Source organism: Bombus fervidus, chromosome 1, assembly GCF_041682495.2.
Source record: "Bombus fervidus isolate BK054 chromosome 1, iyBomFerv1, whole genome shotgun sequence".
NCBI classification, from domain to species: Eukaryota; Metazoa; Arthropoda; class Insecta; order Hymenoptera; family Apidae; genus Bombus; species Bombus fervidus.
The window spans coordinates 12,245,164-12,260,477 of NC_091517.1; positions in this window are offsets into that span (position 1 = coordinate 12,245,164).

Here is a 15,314-nt window from a genome sequence, read left to right on the forward strand (position 1 = left end):
CTATATAAATGTTATACTAAATACAATGATGTAGAAATACTTTTCGTAGCCACTGTAGGAACATAAAGGGTTAAGTTAATGGAACTATATTCCTATTGTATATGGATCGAACAGAAGCTCCGTTGATTCGAGTGTTAACGAGGTCTCTTGTGATATCGTGCAAGAGTCGAACATCGACGTATCGCGGTCACAGAGGTATCACGTTTCAATTCTACTCGTGTATAATACATTACTACGTATTGCGATGTTCAATACACCGCATAAGTGTTAGCTGTTAGTTGGACAAATGAGGCGTTAAATTTTAACCAATTTTAGCGTACCGCTGAACCATAATCTATTGTTACGTAAGTTACATTCGAAACGTTGTCGCTAATTAAAGCATCGTGGTTTATAATTGAACGTGTCGGGTTGTCCAGCTCGACTCGTCGATGCTCTAATTTAGCCCGTTAAATTTCCATATTTGGAATTTATAGAGGCTCAGTGGAGTGACGTATTATCGCTATTCCACGTTCGATATCGTTGGACATGCAATAGCAAATTTCTAAGGCGTGGCAACGATTACTCTCGATCGAGGTAATTACATATTGCTACACAAATATGACTAGATGTTTTGATACTTCGTCGTGTTTACACGATTATGATACCGGAGATTGCTAAGTAAAAGACCCGCTGTGTTGTAATTTACATGTTTCAAATTGATTTAAACGCGAATGAAGTACAGTATTTTAACTCCTTTCTGGCAACGACACTGATAATATGAAAATTTTAGATTATAAACTATCACGATCATTATTAAGATGACATATCTGCGGTTCTTTTACTAATTGAGAACACATTTGTGATTGTGGGCGAAGTTCGATTTTAAAACAGGTATGGAAAAATGTAAGCCCTGAAACACCGGAAAATTAAGTGGCCGTCTAAGGCTGATCGATTACGTGGAAGTATCACTGGGACGGTTTTGCGTCCTTGAGAGTAGCAAATGAAATATTCGTAGGCTAGGGTCTAACTTTTGTGCGGATGTTCAACTAGCAAGGATAGTATGGATTACGATAGAGGTAGGCTGATTTTTGTCCAATTGTTTGAAAATTTTCATTATGAAGAACCATTGCGTGGGGCACACGTGTCTTTAACCAACAGCCGTAAAAATACGACCATTCAGATGATAATTTAATTGCAATAGTAATTCTTTTATGTTTGAAAATAATATTTCAATTTGCGTGATAATTCTTTTTACGATCGTGCGATCGAATATTGCAAGATTGAAGTTTAGAATTAACATATTAATATATGTATATGTATTTCTCTCCTTTTTAATATATATATATATTTATTATGTATTAAATATTATATGTTTACAATATGAATATATAATATAATATTAAATATAATATTATTATATATTTTATTCTAATTATATTGATAATATAAAGATTAATTATATAATGTAATGCGTATATAATAATATATCAATCGTGTTGAAATTCTTCACCAATTAATCATTCTGATGGTTTCATATTAATTTTTTTACTCGAAGTAATGAATAGATTATAAAATGCATCTTATTTGAACATATATCTAAATATGTATGTACTCACTATCGTGTCATTTTACAGTTATTTGTAATTTGTATGGAATGAAACAAGTGCAGTAGATGAGTAGATAAGCAATTTGAACTGGAAACTATAAAGTGGTAGGTACGTAATGTGTACGTAATATACAGCAATCAAAATTTAAAGTTTTTTGCGGTTATAATTATCGTATAGTACAGATTTAATCATTTTTATAAATTCAGAGAGAAACTTTTATCTGTTTCTACCAATTATGATATTCGAAACTAAAAAAATTGTAAAAAGGAAGATGTAAAAAATTATTAATGTAATTAATTGCAAATAATAAAATTTTGTCACTGTATGTTAAAAAATGCTACTATGCTTATATAAGAAAAACTACAACTTCTTAACGAGGTGTTTAATATTTTAAAGATTTTAACACAACAAATTATCCTCACTGATATTATATTTAGTAGCTTGAAAGCTTTAGCATACAAAATTAGTCCATTAAAATGTCATTATCACCTAGAGTATGCCATGTTTCTTTCATCCCTTCATCGTTTCACTTTTCTAAATTGTTCAGGAACTTGATCCTCTAATTTATTTTGAATAGTGTATTTTTCTTTCTCTACCGTGTTATTTAACATAAAATGAACCGATAGTCTAGCTTATTCGTAATTAGCCATCTGACCAGCCATACATGTTTGTATAAAATACAGTTCCCTTTCTAAATTCTTCTAAGTTAATTATATATTTTCTTTGTCTTGTTATGTTTTATATTTAGCTATAATATATTTTAATCTATTGAATTAAATTAACTCTCTATTGAATCTAATGAATTTTATAAACAAGATAGTAAATAGTAAACTAGTACATATTGTTATTATTTGGCTTTTTTAGATAACGAAAGATTTTAAAAATGATCGATCTAGAGTTTGTCTACAATAACGTAAATAGATATAGAATATTTTATCTATTACATCCAATTATATGTTGACCGAATAATTGATAACTTCAGCTACTCTAATAAAAATTATTAGAAAATACACGACTATCACATTATGTATATATATATTTTTTATACTAACAGTTACGTTACACCTCTTTGTGAAAAAAGTATTAAATTATAAAAAGTTTCGATTTTAGACATATTGTTTGACCTTTACAAAATATGGGAGCGCATACAAGTCAGATGCCATGCTATTTTTTAGCTTCTATAAAACGGATAGAAATGAAATATACCTTATTTTCTTTCCTAAAAATTAAGCTCTACACCAGAGGAAACTCCATCAAAATCCGTTCAAAGTAGTTCTTACCTTTAGTAGTTTTAATAAGCAGTGATATGAGTACAAACGAACAGACAAAAATTGCGAAGATTAGCTTTTTGGACTCCATAACTTATGGCTGTTCCTGAATGACTAATGTTTTATGTTGTTTATTCAATGTATAAACACAACCCTTCTACTGTTTTATTACCTGTGTAGATTGTATAGATTAATTTTGAAGTTCAAAGTCACAGAATAAGCCAGCTTTTGTTTACGAATAGCCTGGTAAGATTCCAAGCGTTACAGTTGGCGCGCCTGCTTAATGAGCCGAGGGGTACGCTGCGCGTGAACGTATGCGCGATGGATGGAGGCGCGCGTGTACGCCTCCTGTCAGAGCTGTCCGTCCGTAACGCCGCAGGACGAGTTGTCTCCGTAGAAAAGCCGCCTATGGTGGTAGTGGTAGCTCGCGAGTCTCTCGAGGGACCATTTTTTTTCTACATTGCCCTACAGCTTTTCGCGCACAATCGATAGTCAAAGCGTGTGTGTCTCACGCGCCACGGCGTATACACGTGCACGCGAATGGATCGCTGGTACACGTGCCTATCATCGTAGACAGGTGCAGATCCACGGTGGTTTCCTCTCCATTCTCGTTTTGCTGTTATAATTTTGTGCAAGCAAGTGAACAATGAACAATTCTTGGTCAGCAAGCGCAGGAATCGATGCGACCAGGACGTCTCGAGGAATCCTCGTCCACATACCTTCGAATGCATTGGTGATCTGGTGATTGGTAATATGTGATCTGGATAACAGTTTGTTTCTCCGTATTATCTCTCTCTTGGTACACATCTCGTTCTGGGCTATTATCATAACAGGTAAGCATTTATTTTTGTATTATTAGGCGTATGATCGTTGATTTGGTTTTGTTTTGGGTTCCTCTTTGATAGTAAATTCGACTTACGATGTAAAGTTATGTTATATTTTCTTGTTAGGAAATTTTAATGGCCTCACTAGTTGAGAAGCAACACAACCTAAAAACGAGTAATGTTTATACATGATAATGATGTTAAAGAGATTCTTTTGTATTGATTGCTACATGGTAAAGTGAATAAATTCGAATAATTTGAAATTCATAGATTCTTGCATTTTGGCGATGCAATTGAGAAACAATATTGGAAACGATACGACGTTAAGAACAATTTCACTGAACTATGTCAGCTTATTAATCAAATATTAAGGAAGAAAAAGAAGTGTAGCTCATGTTTTTTTACGATGACACTTTTATCGAATACCTTGAACATTTTTACGATATTGGATACTTGAGCGACCGATAAAATTACTCGAGTACGTGATCTTTTAATTATTTTTTTCATCTTCGCTGAAAATATCGTATGTTTATTATAAAACGATGAAATCATGTTCGTTACAAAGCTTACTACATATAGGTAAAATAGCATGCTAAAAATATTGAAGTGCATGATTTAAATTCTCTGCCCAATCATCTATGACAACTAATTGAAAAATATAAATTATTATGTTGATCATAGAACAGAGATTAATTCACATCATTAAGTTGCTAGAATATAAAAGTTATTGACAAAACTATATATGCTCTATAATATTTATCTCTTTATCGCAACAATTTATTAATGCTCTAACGTTTTTAAAAAAGTATGTCACGAATTCTTAATTTCACCCTCGAGTGAAATCCATGTCTGTCTTGCGTTTAATCCTGATCACTTGTACTTACTTAATTACCCATTTTGTTTAATACAATTTCTTTTATTTCGCGTATTATCTGTAATATTAAGCATCCGGTGAATTACCTTTAGTTAGTTTAGTTTCTCATTAGATCGAGTGTCAAGGTAAGAAATACATTTTCTAGCGTGTTTTCGGTGATTTATCTGCGTAGTCGATAATTGACGCGGGTGAGTAACCCAAAGGTTTGCGTTTCGCGAGTAATCGGGGTCGAAGTTCAGAGCACATGCTAGGGTTATGTGAGCTCGATATATTTATGAAATTTCATTATGCTAATTATAGCATACGGAAACAGGCAATGTAATTAACGAATTAATATACGCCTGAAGTGATAAGATCAGTGGCATCTTCTGCACGCAGTGTTCTATTTAAACAACCGTTTCCTAGATTAACAAAGAACATGAATGTTTTGTGGAAAATAAACATGTAACTATGTTGCCATAAGCGGCAGAAGGTCTTCTATTTCGTTGAAAATTATTTTCATTGATTTCTATATATGACGTAACATTATAGAAACAACGAATAATTATATGTATGGCAGCAATTTTTTCGAAGATAGAATAAGAATATTATAATTAATAAGAATTAAAAAATTTGAAATTATTACGAAAGTTATATTACATGTAAATTATAGCGTTTTGTTGATTGATTGCTTACCTGTACGTTAATTCTCTTAATATCTTATTATATGAATATATTAGCGATATTTAATGAGCCATTCATTCAAATCATTTCTGATTCTATGGAAAAAGATCCAATGTTATTTCTACCGAGAATTACATGTACATAATTGAAATTTAAATTTTGTTGCTCGCTATTCACTTTCATCCAGTTAAAGCACAACGACACCACATTTACATCATTGATAGACCGAATATTTCGCGCATGTACATACGTAGCTTGTTTTTCGTGTCACGTTCTCATTGTTCCGCGAAATACGCCATCGCGAATTGAGCCTATTTTTCGGAGAGTGGGTTAACAGTGAAACGAGTACATATTTTTGTTTGTGTGAAGCGACACGGAAGTAGTTGATTACCGTGTGTTGCAACGATCTATTTGCAGTTGGTCGAATTTTGCTGATTGCGGAAAATCTAGTGGGAAAGCGAGATCTTTCCTGAGGATACAATTTTTATTTTTTCAGAATATTTTCGAACAAACGCTTTTGTTTATTTTCAATATCAGACGATTTGCCACTTTACAGCGAGATTTTAAAATCCATCAGTAAACCAAGTAATCGTGTTGTGGTTGTCAGGATGAAGGAATTGACAGACGTATGGGACAATCCTGGGATGAAATTGTTAATAAATAGTCTACTATGTTTGTATCTTATATATGTATACTAATAAATATTTGCATTTTTCTTATTTGCAAATCAAATGCCGTTAATTATGCGTTGTCATTTTCTCTTATGGTATGAGACCTTAAAACAGAAATGGGTCTACACCCCTAAGACATTATTCGGTAGCCGTTGAATGATTTAATTTTCATGTAAATTTCAGCCATCAAAATTCATTTAATATTTATATGCTTCATCTCGTACTCACAAACAATATTGTAATATGTTTTTACATTTTGATGAACACTAATAATGCTGTAGATGTATTGTAATACTGTAGAAACGGTATTAAATTGTCATATATCTGTTTCTATACTTCTCATCATTATTCGCATAAAACAATTTTGCACAATATGTGCACACTCGTATATATACGTTATGTGAGTGGTTTTTCATAGAATCGTAGGATTAATTTTGCCCTGACATAATACGCACTACACTCGATTCTAATACGGCGTAAAGCTTTCATCCGATTGACTTGTTAGCCAATGTTGCCGATTTTATAAAGTTTCCAAGGTGGTGCGACAATGAAACGCAAAGAAAAGCATACCTGACTGAGTACAACTACCTGTTATCGTCGAATGACTTTAGCACGATTTAGTACCGACATTTATGCTATTTTCTTCTACGCTGGAAAAATATCGATCCTCCTTAAATTATTTAATGACACCCTATGTGACTCACAGTGATTGCCTCTGGGTAATTTGCTTAATTATGTATCGATTTATGCTTGCTATTCTACATCTGTGTAGTATGCAACTGTTACTACTATTCTGACCTATATACATATATTCTGATTATTATCCTGACAGTATCTGAATCGACGTTCACAAGAGTTTCTTTTATTATATAATATTATATAATAACATTTATTAATATTGTATAATAACATAGAATTATTCGAAGATTCTTAGGATCAATTTCTAGGTTTACGAGTTTGGATATTTATTTGATTCTCTGATTAAGATTTTACCGTCAAGGTTCTATTGAAAGCAACGAGGTTCTGGTGCCTTCGAGGTATAACACACGGAAATGTGATATTCAGGCCATTCTTCTTTAGGAATATATATGATGTCATATATTGTTTATACTATTTTTGTTTTCACGAAAACGAGCTTATGCGCTGCGACGAAGATATATTAATTCAGATGATTTTAAGTTTCACCAAAAATTTCATTGTTTCGAAATTGACACTTATTTTGTAACGATATAGTTGTAATCGAAGACCAAATGTATTTTCTCTCTTACGGCTTTCCAGTTATCCTTCTGTCTTCGTATTTCTTTTATCTATAGATGGACGTCTCTGACGGATAAGGAACACGAAGTAGGTGTCTAGAATAGTAGATACAATCTGTACACGTTAAAGTCATCAACACAGCGCTTAGAATCGAAAATTAGGTCAAATAGAATATCAGCAAGTTGTTCGAACGCTATTTGCGCTGTCGATTTAAGCGTACAGTGATTATAATTGTTTATACATTCAATTTTATTGTATCGAATAGAAAATACGCTCTTTACTATTGCTTTGGTAACAGCGTGAAGTACCCTATCTATAGTGTACACTTTTTAGCAGCACGGAGTATTATAATTCTACTTTATATACGTGGCATTTAGGGCCAAAGAGATGCAAGTGCAATAACGTTATTTTCATATATTCGATAATTCGTAACACATTTGAATTTCAAACTCGATTTCCTCGATATCAAAAAAATGTCATTTGCATCCCTTTGACTCTGGGTAGCTCATATTTCTTGCAAGATTACGGTTTTTAATCATTCCGATGATATTTTAACCTTTAAATCGTATCATTAACTTTATGGGTTTAGATTCGTTGTTTCTTCAATTAGAATAATAATTAAAGCTTTTTGACCACGTGACTTAATACTGTCTATTTGTTAATTTATTTATCCCAAATATTTTGCACTTGTGGACAGCTGTACTTTATCAATATCGGATGGGAATAAATCAAAAAAGAAATAGAAGTTCGATGTGGAAACATTTATAACGAAACTGTTAATCTTCATGATGATTTTATCTTATTTTATGGAGACGACGAATTAGGATCAGGACGCTATACTAAATGTAAATGTCACAACGGATTTTTACGTAACTATTTATATTTTTTTTTCTGTCTAAAATATTTGTCCCGTTATTCGTATTTCTCCTGCAGAATTTTCCACTTCAACGTCAATATTGAAGTTCATTCTCCTTGATGCAGGAGAAGACCCGCACTTGCAATTAACCGTGACTTATAAAAGCTGCTTTTTAAAGGAGAGAGACTCGTGATGAATTAAAATTACGACGTGAAAAGAGCACGTGCAGAGTAAACGACGAAATCGGCCAAGAACTGTTATAACTACACCGTCGGCCAAAAGATTCATGTCATTTGCATAATTGCGCCAATATTTAATCTTCCGTTACGTTTCCTGTTCACTTGACTGAAACTTGTCTACTGTACGGATCTTAAGGGCAATTACGAATTGTTTCTGCTTGCTTTCTTCCTAGATAATAAATAGCAAGCAACTTTTTCAATTAATTAAAAAATTCTTCATTCTTCGAACATCTATGTTCCATGAATTGCATAGTGATCTTATGTCCTTTAAGAAATTATTCTGACTGACTTTTAGGTGACAATGTTTTTCAGTTAACTTGTAAAATTCTTATTTTTCTTTCCTTAACAATTTCGTGCTTCGCCCATTCAGTTATCCCAGTGCTGAACTAGAAACTTTCAAAATTTCAATTTCATTTTCGCGTTCCTCTGAGTCCTTCGAACGGCGTACTGACCTTAAATTTTCTATTTCAGTATCACAAAATCGTTTGATCCCATTTTTACCTATGAATAAAGATTTTTAACTTTTGATCGGGCAGTGTATGATTTCGCTTTGTCGTCCGTTTAACGGAGAGCAATGATTCCGAGCTTCGCTGATTTTTCGAACTTAAATAGTCGAGTAAAGCTTGATTCACACTAGCGATCACGGTACGGTCAGATCGCATCAAGTCAAGTGCCGGTCAAAATCGTTCACACCTGATCCGATGAGAGCATTCACGATGGATGATTCGGTCAAGTCAAATGAAAATTTGTTGACGGTGGCTTGTCGATTTGTTGACGATCAAGACCACGGCCGACAGTCGAAAACGAACACGAAGAACGTGATTGAATTTGTACGGAATTGCAACGTGATCTCAGTCCATGATTTCAGTCGCGAAAGATATCGTGACACACTCGACAAAATGAAACTTTGGATCGAAATAGGGAAGAAATTTCAAAAAGAATCAAAATCTCAAGAATCAAAAATTTCAAAAAAAAAAAAAAAAAAAAAAGAGACGGACTGGATGTGATTGTGTCTAATCTTTTAGTGCGAATGCTTGGGAAAAATCTTAGATTTTTGATTGATCGTGATCTAACCGTACGTTTGACCGCTAATATGAATCAGGCTTTATTCTTTCGTTCGCGGCGAAAATCAGGTGAACAGAGGGCAACGTAATTTTTCTTCTTTTCACTCGCGTTTGCTGGTATTCTTCGATCTATACCTCTTCCTTGAAAGCCCCACTGGGCTATGATAAAAGCCCTGACGTCTGTCTTCGTTTGAAAAACGAATCGTTTAGCACAGTTACATAGCATATTGCTCCCAGAAGAGCGATGCTGCCTGAGAAATGTCTGCTTTTTGACAAGGTCAAATATCCTATTTTGTGTCCGACGTTAAATCGTGTCTGCTTCTATTCGCTTTTGAAAATCATTGGTGAAAATTTTCCAGATATTTTCAAACTGTTTCTTGATAATTCCAATTAACGAGTGTTTTTATCAATAGCAATAATAATCTTTTTCTATTGCACGAAATTATACAATTTAAATTGTACAGTTGGTACTCGAACTACGAGCGCTTTAATTAATAAACAAAAAGATATAAGAAATGGTATTATGTAGTGTATCTTGTTATGTGGAGTTATTATATACACAGTGTCTTATAATACCTAGTGTAAATATTTCGTGATCACGTTTGATCGCCGAAGCAAATACAAATAACGTATATGTATATGAATTTCGAGAGTAAACTATCAAACTGTTTTCAATGCAAATGTTTTGCTTCTGGTTATCAACGATAACTGTTTAAGCAGTTTTAGATCGTTTAGGAACTGTGCGGTTTGAATTTTCGAATCACGCGTTAAATGGAAAGTCACGTATTTCGTTGTATCAAGCCTTAAACTGAACTTGACACGTGTCTAACAACAATTTGGTCGCTGATTGTGTGGTTCTGTCGATAAATTTCAGGAGAAAATTTCGGACACTATATAAAATATATAAATTTTGTTCAGTAACTTTGTTAGCAGATATTTAACGCTCAACTTGTTTTTCATTGTTTCCTTTAAAATATGTAAATATATGCGAGATTAGCTAGCAATTTCAAATTTATTTTCCAGCTGTCATCCGAAATAATGAATTTTTATTATATCAGTTTATTGTGGTAAACGGAGCAACATCATAGAAAGTAGTTTGTTACAGTAAAAGTAGACATTTAAACTTGATCTTTTGTTTCAAGATCTTATCAAAACTTTGATAAATAGAAAATTGCAGTTAGATTTGTTTTCTGCAGGTAAAATTGCTAAAAGATCGGGGAAGATTTGAGAAGAAAGTGGAAATTATTTAATGTTAATATACGTTATTATTTAATTAATTAATCAATTGTAAAATTATCCATTAATTCGATCAAACGTGTTCAAAGGCTGAGAAAAAGAAAGCATGATTTTGACCAAACAATATTTAATGACATCCATAAAGTGGCAAATTTAAATTCTATTTTACATGTTAGATTATTTCGCGGAACGAGTAGCGAGTGAAAGAGCGTGCAAGTATGAAATTCAGGATGGGACGACTTTACCGGTGTCGTCTTCTTGGATGGGAGTTTCTCCAGTTCCTGAAAATATAATCTACAGGATTCAGTGAAACGTCAGTCGAAGTTGTAGAAGCTTTTATAAATTCACTAGCCGGCAGTCAGTAACTTTTGTACCGCTTTGCCTACCAAAGTTCCCATTATACCTCCTCTTCCATTGTGGATCGTCTTCTCAATTCTCGTCTTTCGTATTAAAAATTCAAGATGCTGAATCGATTCTAATATCCTTTCGTTCGCGAAACCACGATGACGTGAGATAAGTAATTTCATTAAAAGTGCCGCGGTAGTAGGTTTATGTAAAAATATACTTTTATAGATCTTTCCGGGGCACGGTACGCTAAATTATATTGTCAATAGATTTCTCAGAGAATTACATAAAGGAATTTATCAAAACAGACTGTTGGTCTATCTCGTACGATGTGCAGGAATTTTCCCTGTAAGAAATATGAATTAACGTTATTTCTACGAAAGGAACGCGGTTTATAATATTCGATATTGGAAAAATAATATTTTCTTTAAATAATATCTGTATCATTTTCTTAATAATATTCGAAGAGATACATATTTAATTTTTCTTTAATTTATTTTATATTACACTTTTACCCAATATCCTATACTTTCAATCTTTCCACTGTAACGTTAAATTACAAATAATTATAGAAGGTCAATTTCCTCGAGATCTTGATTACTTTCCATTTCACGAGAAAGGTTATGAAAATACCGTGAACGAATATCAGACATTCTATACGAAATATTGTTAATTATTTTTCTGAAATATAAAAGTTCCGTCATAGAATCAGGGTGAGTATAAATCGTTTCAAGAACTGGCTAATGTTAACATTCTGATACGTCGAACAGATAAACATACCCGATCGAAAAGTCGGTTGGTCATCAAGGTTATAGTCATCTTTCATCTATTTAACTCGATTTATACATGCCAGTTATTATACATCGTGTCTGCTGAACAATGAGATTAGACTTAACTGGGAACCACAATATAATGGCCACACATAATACATTCATATATATGTATATCATTCGTTATCATTAACGACGCTTATCTTACGTAGGTATCGTTTTTATTAGGAAAATTACATGAAATTGCTTTGTCGTTGATTTCTAAGATGCATAGTATTTGCTCTTTGATACCAGTTCAGAAATAACGTACAATCTTCCTGCTGTAATTGAAATTATGTAATGTAACGAATAATGACATTAACGAGAATAATTTTGAAGCAAGTTGATTCGTTAATTTTAATTTCGTTGCTGTTGTCTTTAGAAATGTTTTGTCGTCGTGTTTTTTAAACTTCGTGTTTCTTGCTTCGTGTTTAACGCCGTCTTAGCATTTACAAGGACAATGAATAAGAACCATGAATAATTCAAACATGTTCAGAACACTTCGATAGCAATTGTGTCCATACAAAATTCAAGGATTTCCTTTGCCAAGCTTCTGAATTAAGAGATATAGTTGGAGCGATGGTTACTCGAGATAAAGCAAGTGTTCACTGACTGACTTATAACACTATCTTACATAGTGAGTTAGAGGTGTTTTACATAATTGCATGTTTTCATTCATTCGCAGTTTGAATATATTTATTCCTACATGAACGCGTGCTTGGTTTCATTCATACTTTTACATTGTACTTTTCTAGTATACACGAAATTTGATTTACAATTGTCCATAATATAAATTCCAGAACGAATACAAAATTGGGGTTTATATTTAGTGATTAGGATCTATATTTTAGTTCCATTCAAATTGAAAAATATTTCTTTACAATTAGTGGTGGAAGAAAATCCTTGTTATGTCAGATTAAATATTTTTCTATTAAAAATAGAAATTATTTAGCGTTTCGTGTGTTATATATATATACCAATTAATATATATTAATCGATATAATTAATAATTAATATATAAATTGTCATACATAACACATGAAGCGCTAAGTACTTTCTACTTTTGATATAAAATATTTAATCTGACATAACAATGATTCACTTATACACATATATATATTAAAGTTTGAAAAATTGTTTCGTTCCTTTAACCCATGAAAGACCAAGCATTAATTATAATTTATAAATACTTCAGTTTCTCTCGATTTTATCAGATTGTATAGTCCAATTGGAAGACACAGCGACGTAAAAAATATTAATCGAATCCTTGGAATTTCCTTTTAGTGCCGAAATATTATGAAGCAAAATTCAATAAAGTAGATTGATGGGCAAATAAATCGTTAATAAAATATCGTGTGAACACAACGTTGGGTTATTATTACCGATGGGTTAAGGATAATGACCAATACAGGTAGTAATAATGATACATAGTATTTCATATCATACTTCGGCCAAGAAGTAGCAATTTAGTTACGATAATGATAAACAAAATTTGTATTTCAACCATAAACAGCATCCATCGGTTTGAGTCTATAAAATTAAATTTTTCGAGATAAATTCATTTAATACAAAAATTAATTAATATTACTCCATTTTATTAGAAAATTTATTAATAGAAGACTATCTTCTTTTCCGCAAACAGCTAGATTTCACGTGCCATCATTAATTTGTCACTCGATAATTGCCGGATAGTTGGCCATTTAATTAACGGAAATCGGGTATGTTTTGTAAAGCTGCATCCATGTCGGAATAAACACCAGCTAATAATCGATACTTTTAAAACCGCGACAATGCATTCTCTCTCGTTTGCCCCTTTCTCCACATGCACCCGATAAAAAGTACATCTGGCTAATATATCTCTTTCTATTCCTTGTCGGAGATAAAAGAAGTTCAATCCGTAAGCAAATCTGAAGCGACCTAAATAGAAAATACGATTAGAGAAGGAAGAGGATCATTTAGCATGACGATTCCACATCGATCATTGATAGACGTCGATATAAATCTTGGGTACTATAGTTATTTACTGGAAAGCCAGGGAAGGGCAGCTTGTCACGAAACGTTTTCAGTCGACGATGTTTCGTATTCTGTTTCCTAAGCATCAATTTTCAATGAGCGATTTCAAGATATATTGGTCGAGCCTTTTCCTTCGCGAACTGAATACACACACAGTAAACGGAATATGTAATTTTCGCAAATGTATAATTCGTGTAAGTTAGCTAAGTTATTTAGATTTTTAATTCAAAATTCAAAAGAAAATCTATGATAAAGCTTTATCATCCGGAGATTTAATTCTATGTAAAAAATGTTATTCTATATTTTCTTCTTACTTTAGTCGCTGCTAAGAGATAGTCGCGTTATATGTAGCATGGTAAATCGATTTGTAGATGAAAGGAGAAGCGATGACTAGATGTTTAATGTTCCTAATGTACTTCGCTAACGATCCCGTGCTGCGCGTAGCAAATGGTTTCCTCTTCGGACACATCACGGTCGAAGGGTTAAGATTATGGGGATTATGGTCTGATTGAGTGGCGTTCGAAATTGTTCTGTCATGGACGCTAGACACATGGTAATAACGTTTCGTATCGATGATACGTACTGATATAAATTATCTGATTATTGCGTTACGGTATTAATGAACAATGGGTGGCAATGTAGGTCGAAAGGTATTTACACAGTTATGATCGTGTTGGTGGTGTCTTCTTGTTTTTTGATAAGTAATTTTGCATTCCGAGTTTATGGTAAAATCGTTAATTTCCTAAACTATGCTTATGTCAAATAGATTATGCTACATGTGAAATATTTGACGCTAGAGCGAAATACTTGTACAAGGTATAAGATTTGCGTAAACTGTACATTATCAAATTTGTAGGTCATCAGAATCTGTAGAATGTAAAAGCTGCGGAAAATAGGATTTATTAAATCCGATGCTAAAACAGAATCAGGATTTTATGGGCTACAGATTTCATAGGCCGTAGGATTTATAGGTTACAGAATCTGTATATCAGGTTAGAAAATTTGTAGAATGTCGAATTTATTATAGCTGTTATAATTTTCTGTTGTTAAACGTGTTATAGGATGGAAATCGATTACGTAAATCGAGATGATGATACCTGCTAAATTTACGCTATAACGACTCTATTTTTGTCAACTCTACATGGTATTGATCATTTCCATGAAATGTCACAATATCTAGTTTGTTAATATGCCATCGATTATGAAATACCTTTCGCGCGTTCGTTATTGTGAACGTTTTGCACTCTGTTAATCACCGCATTGCACGCTTTCTCGTTATAATATTATGTAATTATCCAAAGATTATATAATTTTCATTTTCTATCGTATCGATTAAAGAATTTGTGGACAATCCTTGGGATTTGATAATTCGAAGTAGTAAGTAACTTAAAGTAAAAGGTAGAAATCTAAAAGCAATTAATTTACTGTGTCGTATAGTTAAGCTGTTCATTGACGTTCGAGCAGATAAAATTGAAGAAACTATCGTATCGTTATATGCAAATGTACAGAATTCGTTATCACCTGAAGAGGTGAAACTGTAGAAGTTGTAGTAGTTAAAATATATCTGTTAATCTTTAGACATAACGTGCGCTTAAAAAGTTTATGATCC